Source organism: Haliaeetus albicilla, chromosome Z (genome assembly GCF_947461875.1).
Source record: "Haliaeetus albicilla chromosome Z, bHalAlb1.1, whole genome shotgun sequence".
Lineage (NCBI taxonomy): Eukaryota > Metazoa > Chordata > Aves > Accipitriformes > Accipitridae > Haliaeetus > Haliaeetus albicilla.
The window spans coordinates 60573486-60582153 of NC_091516.1; positions in this window are offsets into that span (position 1 = coordinate 60573486).

Below are 8668 nucleotides of genomic sequence, written 5' to 3' on the forward strand. Positions count from 1 at the left end.
GTGCTGCACAGTAACCTGGACGCTGCAGTCTTTCAAATCCGCATTGGGCTGTCTAGAGTAATGCTGACCTGCCAGCCTCTGTGTACTATTCAACTACTCTTCCCAGGCTCACCAGAGCAGAACTGCTGTGTTTTTCTGCCATATCAAAATGGCTTTCTTGCTGGCTTGGGTGTTGTCCTGGATAAGAATTCAGTAAATGAGGAAGCAGGGCTGTAGCTAGCAGCTATGCCTAATGCTGTGGTTAGCACTAGGTGAGCTGTGCTGCTCATTGAGTATCAGTGATGAAAAAGGAAGACTGCCTGCTACATATGCATACAACATGGGATGAGTGGGCCTCTTGTCCTTGTGTTAAGGAGCTCATGTGTGACTCAGCCTTACGCTCATTTCACAAGCATGCATGAATTTCCTGGCTCTTGAGGACTGGGGGCCTTCAGCAGCCTCCTGCATATGTTACCTATTTGAAACAAGACTTTTCTAGTCTGAGAATTGACCACACCCTTTAGTTGAGGATGAGCCATCAAGGATCTTTTTGGATGTAAGCTCTGGGTTGTGATTATGCAATAAGAAGGACATGCAAAATGTTTTCTGTGCAGCTTTGGCTATTTGAGAGGAGTGCAGCTGTGTGTTTAAAAGACTGATCACCCAGGAAAGAGGGAGACCACCACCCTAGGTGGTGCCATGGGCAGGCTTGTGGGAAGAATAAAATGAAGCTGGAGCAGGAAGGCACCATTAACACCACACCATCTGCAAATAAGCATGGCTTTTAAAAGCAGTTCCTGGCTGGCCTGCTTATTCTCTTTCTCTGGGCAGTAGCTGGGAGCAAGAAAGGTTTAAAAAAATATCTCTGGTGAAAAGTCCAGGTGAAGTTCAGGAGAAGCCCATAACATCCAGCTTCATCTTTAAGAAATAAGGAAGCTACCAAGATGTGCTGCAACATACAGTGTTTCTGCTGAGGTGAGGCCAGACCAGGTTGTTACCTACTGGAGCAGGGGAAAGGTGCAGTTAATGCTGCTCATGTGTTGAGTTTGACTTGATGCTCTTAATGACACTCTGCAATAACCTTGAAAGATCCAAGTAACAGAGAAGTGACTGGAAATTCAAGATAGGATTGGGAAAGATCAGAAAGGCTGGAATAACTCTGGTGCTGAAACTGGGGGTGCAAAGCAATTCTTACAAGTGCAGTTAGTCTTCAGCTTCCTGAGCTGCAGTATCTTCCAGTTCTGAGAGCTGGCATGTAGGCATAGCATGACTTTAAAGGAGGTGTTCTTTAAGGCTTGGCTGTTTGAGGAACATTCAATGAGGATATGTGTGTTAGCTAAACTTTCCCTTTAAAGGAACCAGCAAGCATATTCTTTCCAAATGCGTAGTTATGCCAGAATCTGAGTGTTTGAAGTTGGCCCTTGTCATTACAGGTGATTGAAAGCAAAGCCTAATGGTTATACCTAGCTGAGATGTAAGGAGTCTCAGTTCCTACAGCAACAGTGCCCCTGCTGGGAGGAGAGAACCCCAGTTCAGGATGGGAACTGGACTGAGTCTTCCAACAGGCAAGAACATGGGATTTTGGCCTCTGACAAACCTAGATGTAGCAAATAAATGTTTTGCCCTAAATGGAATGGGTACAAGTAGCCTTGCTAAAAACTTGGGCTGTATGCCCTGCCACATGGGTGTTAAGTAATACTCTGGAGGACTCAGTGGGTGCATTTATTTTTTTGCTTCTTGTTTTTCATTTGAAGGAGTGAGACCAGTATTACTATATGCTAGAGAGTAGTGCAGCAGAGTCACTCTTTCATTGAACTCTGTGATCTGCTGTTTGCATGAACAGAACTGGCTGCTTTGGTCCAGTGATCTGAAAAGATGCCTTCAAGAGGGAAGTGGTAGATGGCCAACTGACTTGAATGTTTGGAAGAAACCTGATGTACATGGCAGAGAAGAAACAACATACAGAGGTTTCTTCCGGGAGTCAGGGCTTCAGGAAGAAGTTCTCCTCCCCTCAGGTAATGACTGCAGTCTTTCATTTGGCTATGAAATGGCTGGGATCTGTGCCTTGCTGTCAAACCAGTAGAGCAAGGTGCTTTTGTCTGCAGGCCTGTTACATAGCTTACTTTCTTAGAGTGGTCTGGCTGACAGGAGGAGAAGTACTTCCTTGAGCACAGCAATTGGAATACATGGCTGGAATAACTAGGCTTAATGAGACAGGACTAACGATGGTGAAAGGGAGGGCCAAGAGGTCACAGTGACTGGACAAGGGAACTGTGTGTGATTAGATTGCAGTGAAATAGTGACACTCCTTAACTCCATCCATGTGTTCTGAAACTGCCATCAATGCACTTGGGGAAGGAGTCTCTTCACCACCCATGCACCTCTTCCACATCTTCTCTTGCAATAGTCAGCTCCAGTTAACCGTCTGCTCTTCATTCTTTCCTTGACCTGAATGAAGTTAGACTTGGATTCCCCTCCAAATGATTCCAATAAGAGTATTTGTAATTACTCTAATGTTTAAATTTTTACTCTTCATTCATCAAAACTAGCTGGATCTAGCAAGAACAAAAAACAACTTCTGCTTTACCAGTGCCAACAAACTGTGGCGTAGCAGCTCTTTTGTGCTGTGCTCTAGGACATGCAGCTTTCAGCCACCCAAGGAATTGGCTTGAGGAATATGCTAGTGAAATTCTGGCTAGACTAAGTCGGTAGCACTGGTCCCTGACCCTTGGTGAAGGGTGGGAGAGACTGACTGGTGGGTTGACCTTGGCTGGCTGCCGGGTGCTCAACAAGCCCCTCTTATCACTCCCTTCTTCAGCAGGATGGGGAGAGAATGACAGAAAAGCTTGTGGCTTGAGGTAAGGACAGGGAGATGACTCAGCAAGTACAGTCACAGGCCAAATGGACTCAACTTGGGGAAATTAACTTACTGCAATTACATGGAGTAGGATAATTTGAAATAAGAACGAATCTCTAACACCTTCCCCTACCTCTCCCTTCTTCACAGGCTCAGTTTCACTCCTGGCTCTTCCACCTCCCCACCCCTGAGTGGTGCAGGGGGATGGGGGTTGTGGTCAGTTCATAACATGTCTCTGCTGCTCATTCCTCCTCATGCTCTTCCACTGCTCCAGCATAGGGTCCATGGGATACAGTCGCTTGGGAATGGACTACTCTGGCGTGGGTCCCCCATGGGCCACAGGTCCTGCCAGAAAACCTGCTCCAGAGTGAGCTCCTCTCCACAGGCCAGAAGTCCTGCAAGGAGCCAGTTCCTCTGTGGACTGTCCATGGGCTGCAGCATTCTTTAGGCACATCTACCTGCTCTGGCATGGGGACCTCCATAGGCTGTAGGGGCTCATTAGAGAGGACTCAGCTTTGGCCAGTGTGGGTCTCTCTTGCATCTGGCTGTCACTGGCTCTGTCTGATGTCGTGGCAGCTTCTGGTGTCTTCTCACAGAAGACAACCCTGCCGGCCCCACCCACTACCAAAACCTTTGCACGTAAACTCTAATACATTGACATGTTGACAACAGGTAGTGCAGGACTGAGAGGGCAGCAGCCTTAGCGGAGGCCTGGCCATGGCATGGCATCTCTGCCCTTCATCTGAAGCAGTAACTGTATACAAACTCTACTCCAGCTGCTGAAACCTTTATTTGTAGGTCTTCCTCAGCCAGAAGACCAAGCACAAAACTGTGGCAGAAGAGTTGTCTGATAAGGTGCTCTGGAGAGGCAGTGGGTGCTGTGCTCAGTCTAGCTGACCAGAGGTTGAACCATACTGTGGCATCCTTATTTTCAGTGGAGGTTTCATGCAGGTGAGAAGCATACCCAGCCAGATGCCTCCAGATTTGGTAAGGATCAACTAGATGAGTTTGAGGAACTTGAAAAAGTCTTGCAGAGATGTCAGGGAAGCACAACCACATGAAATGTAATTTTTCCTCCTCTGGAGAGGGAAAGCTGAGACGGTCCAGGTTGGTAGATAGAGAAGGTGAAGAATGCATGGGAGCTGCATGAAGCCTTATCTCTACTGGCTGCTGGCAAAGACAAAATTTGTGACAGGTGCAAATCTCCACAAGGTGGCAGTGACTGTCTACTTTTATACATATATTTATACACACATGGGCTCTGGGAATGCCTTGTGCTTTTCCCTCTTGTGACAGCACTGGGGTGATGGTAGTATGTCTAGGTAAAAGGCTAGAGGAGAGTGCATGGGGGGTGGAATCCCATTATCCAGGTGGCACCATCTGCCTGGCCCCCAGGAACTGGAGCATCTGGGGTGGGGTGGATGTGGCAGAGGTGTGAACAACTCTAGGGAGGTGAAGCAGCCAGGCATTGGATCCAATGGCATCCACAGAAGAAGAGTTTTAGACCAGGCTTGGGTCATGTACCCTCCACTTGAGTCAGTCCACAACATTTCCTCAGGGAAGCAATTAAGTCTGTTTTTTCACCTTCCTTTGCATGTTTCTGGTTCCTCTGAGAGAGGAACCTGGGGGAAGAGCAATGGCACCATGAACAGTGCTCGGAACTGTGAAGCCTGCTGATAAGAGAAATACCGTGATCAGATTTAGCACCCCTTAGCAGGATGGCACCAAAGGCTTTCAGCTTACTAGGAAGCAGAGCCCATGTTCAGCTAGTGATGAGGGGCTGAGGATAGGGACAGGAGGCATCTCCCCATGCTGTAGGTAACGGCCAGCAGCAAGCTAAGTTGTGAGGGATCTGTTGGAGCTGATGCTGGGTGGGGGTGTGAGAGATGAACAGCTACAGTCAGGTGTTGTGGGAGCAAGGTGAGAGCAAAGCATCTGAGGTATGTCTTGCTCACTTCAATACCGGCTGCATCAGAGATGTTGGGGGTTTAAGGTTGGACTTGACTCAGCTGGGGAACAGGGCTCACATGAGAATGGATGCTGTGGCTTTGCCGTGTTGTCCTGACCCCTCCTGTGGGCACTGACCCTGGAACACCATGAGAGAAGCTCAGCATGCAGCAATGCACTGCAGGAGTAGCTCCTTGGATTCAGCAACCCACAGCTCTTTGCAGCAATTCCCAGGGCCTCCTGAGGCCACCCTTGGTGTGGCAGGCCATGGTGAACTCAAAGCTAGTCCCCACTGTGTCCTAAGCTCAGGCAGGTATTGCCAGCAGCCCCAGCCTGAATTTCCTTGGGAACAGGACACAGAGGTTAGAATGTTTAGTAGCCTGGAACACCTCTGATCTAGAAACTTTCATTTTGCACAGGCAAGCATAAGGCATTAAGTGGTTAAACCACTGCTCTAGAAATAATGATATGTATAAATGAAGAGCTGTTTAGGCAACAGATGATGAAGCCTGCAGCTGTTTACATTTAAGATTATTAAATAAACTCTTCCTCTTGCTCTCATATATTACATCCTCAATGAACTGGGATCCTAAATGGCCTCAGAAATCCCACTGCCAAGCCTACTTGCTAAGTGTCACTTAGGCAGCAGCACAGACATAGCTACGTGGACTGGAGAAAAACAGCACAAAAACACCAGAGATGACTACCAGCACAGCCCCTGCTGCAGGGCTGTTGAGGAATGGGCACTGCACCCTGGGCAGAGCTGACACCCTTTCCACCTTAGCACAGACGCACGCAATGGAGGACTGCTGCAGTGTCAGGGAGGACCTAGCCCCAGGCAATCCCTTGCACGCCATCTGACAGCCAGTGGGACCACCAAGAGCTTGCCCTTTCCCAGAAAGCCTTTAAGCTCAGCTGCAGAGTGATAATGTTAGAGGAAGGGTGATGGCAGCCGCGTTGGCCACCCACAGGCCTGGTGCAAGTGGCCAGAGGACAGGCTGGACCATGTTGTGAAATGGAGTGGTTTAGACTGCTTAAAGAATCACCTTCAAGGGTATTAGCAAAAATTATTTAATAGGAATTTATAAAAGTGTGACTTCACAAAATTTGATGGCAAGGTTCACCCTATTACTTAATACATGGATTAAGTACAAAGGAAACATACAAAGCAAAATTAAGTTAGAATCAAACTAAAATTATGTATACAAAGACTGAAGACGCAATAAGGTAAAAGGGAAACATACAAAGGAAAATCGAATTAGAATTGATTTGTACAGAGACCGGGAATGTAAAAAGGTAGGGGAGACCCTCCTGTTGAGTTACAAGGTTCAGAGAAGACCTCCTTGCTTTCCAAACTCCTGTCGGAGCTTAGGTGCAGCTGGATCAACTCCTAGTCCCAGACTTGGGCAATGGTTTATGTCTAAAGGGATTATAATAGCAGCCTGAGATTGATTCACAGTTGAATAAAATTCATGACAGTGACTTATGTATAGATTAATATACTTGCTATAGAATATTCAGATTAGTACATGCACGAACACACTAAGAGATATACATATAAGCAAGTAAAAGAGGTATACCTGTTAAAAATTCCCCTTGAGTTCAGTGAAACTATTCACGTCAAACGCCTCAGCATTTTTCTCAACGGGCGAAGGGTTGAGCCTCAAGGAGCGGAGAGTTTCAGCCCAGGTCCCATGGGCTTTGGCAACAGACCTCCAATCTTCACAAACTCCAGAGTTCGTGAGCTCTGAGAGGCATCCCACTCAGAGGAAGATGCTGGTCTCAAAGGGTCTCACTTAGTACTGCTGCTTATAGGTTCATGAGATGATTGGCTTTAGTCATCAGCAAACGAGTGGGATTCCAATAGCACTGCTACCATTTCACGAGTTATGATTCAGATAAAGAAGGCTCCCAGGCTGTCAGAGAGTGACTTAAGATTCAGATAAGGGATGCTCCAAGGCTGTCAGAAGAGGACTGAGATAGGTCCCAAGATTGTCAGGAAATGACTAATTATTCCTACTCCCATCCCCAGCCTCTGCCAGGCAACAGGAGTCCTTGGTACTGTCGGTGCAGCTCCCTGTCTTAGCCGAGCAAGAGTTCCTGGTACAGTCAAGGCATGCTTAACCACCCAACTCATTACACTTGGGCTAAGGCCTAGCGAGTCCCCAGATTCATAGTTCAGCCCAGAGAGAGGGGGGAAATGCACCACCACAGACTGCCATGGTACTACCAATGCTCTGCCTAAAAGGACACATAGTCATGTATTGGCAGAAAGGGCCTATCCCAGCAACACATTACTGTGCCTTTGCTCTCCACTGGGCACTGGCACCTTGTTCCACTTTGTTACACTGACTGTACTCATAGGGTTAGTTTGCTTCATTAGAGGGGAGAAATACAGAGCTTTTGTGACCCTCACCCTCCCTGGTACCACTGACAGTCTCATTCCCATGACTATCAAGGAAAAAAAAAATTCTGTGTTTTTGATACTCCCTTTTTATTTTCATCAAGACATTATGGAAAAATTCAGGTATCTCTCCATAAGCTTTAGAACTTCAAGGACAACCAAGCTCATGGTGACAAACCACCACAAGACCTCCGGACAGTGCCAGACAATGAGGGATATTATTGCCAATTATTCACATGCTGGCAGTATTCTGGTGTGTAAGAGAAAGCTATTTGCTCCTGAAAATCCAAGTTATGTTCCTCAGTAAAGTTCAGAGGTTGGGGGGGGAGGGGGCAGGGTGTTGGTTTTACAAAAATAATTATGTTTTGGGGGTAAAACAGCTTTGCAAAATCAGCTGCAATTCATGAAGCATGAAATGTGTACACAGATAGCAAGGGGAACGTACAGGTCAGTATTTTATGAGAAAGCAGGCTGAGCCAGGATTATTCTGACAGACAAATCTTTCTGCAACTCCGACCACGGGGCAGGAACTCCATGAAGCTATATTTAGTTTCTGCCCAAATCACAACTTAACTTGAAACAAGAGATCATGAATTCACTGGACTTAAAACAATTCAGTATTTTAAGACTTGCAAGCCCTCTGAAAATTTCTGAATAAAAATGCGCTAAACAATAGCATACCTCTAAACAGTGGATCTGAAGCCTACTGACAACAAACTCCCTTTTCTGGTTTATCATTTTCCATGCTGTGCAGTGGTATTAATCCACAGATCTTTCTCAGAGGCCAGCTGAAAACCACAGCACTGGAGCTAACCCAAACTGGCAGTTTGTTCTCCTCAGAAAACCCTATAAAGCAACCAGAACCTCTTCCCTACTTGTACCAAGATGCAGTATTTCCCCAGTGGCCAGTCAACCTGTATTTCAGGACATGTGTTTTGTTCAGCCCACTCAGCAAGTTTTGGTTGGTCTACATCTTAAGTAAGTGATCTCTTCTTGTTGACAGACAGAGCATCTAATCCTAGCACTGCAAAGACATTGTAGCCACTTAGGATTCCTCTTCGCAGATCAATGAGACATAAAAATTAACCAAGCTGTCCTCCACAGTGGTTAAAGATGGTTCACCATCACCTTCAATACCTGTCTGTATCCCATACTAACAGGTTCTTGTTCTGGCTTTTTCAATACATTTATTGTTGCTAACCTGTTTGTCTCCTTCACTCAGCACCAATTTAACATAGCTAGGGCCAGCATATTGACCTCATCTTCCAGGAGAGCCAGGGTGAACACTATGGCAAGGTGAACTCTAAGCTTGGACACCAATGGCCTAATTACTCAAGGAAATAAGTGACCTATCTGTATCACCTGTACTGTAAGAGCTCCTGGGATAAATAAGTGCTTGTAGTATTTTAGCCACTCTCGTGTTAACTGCAAGGAAGTAAAGAGGAGGGCATTCCACAAACAGACCTACAAGACAAGCAAAG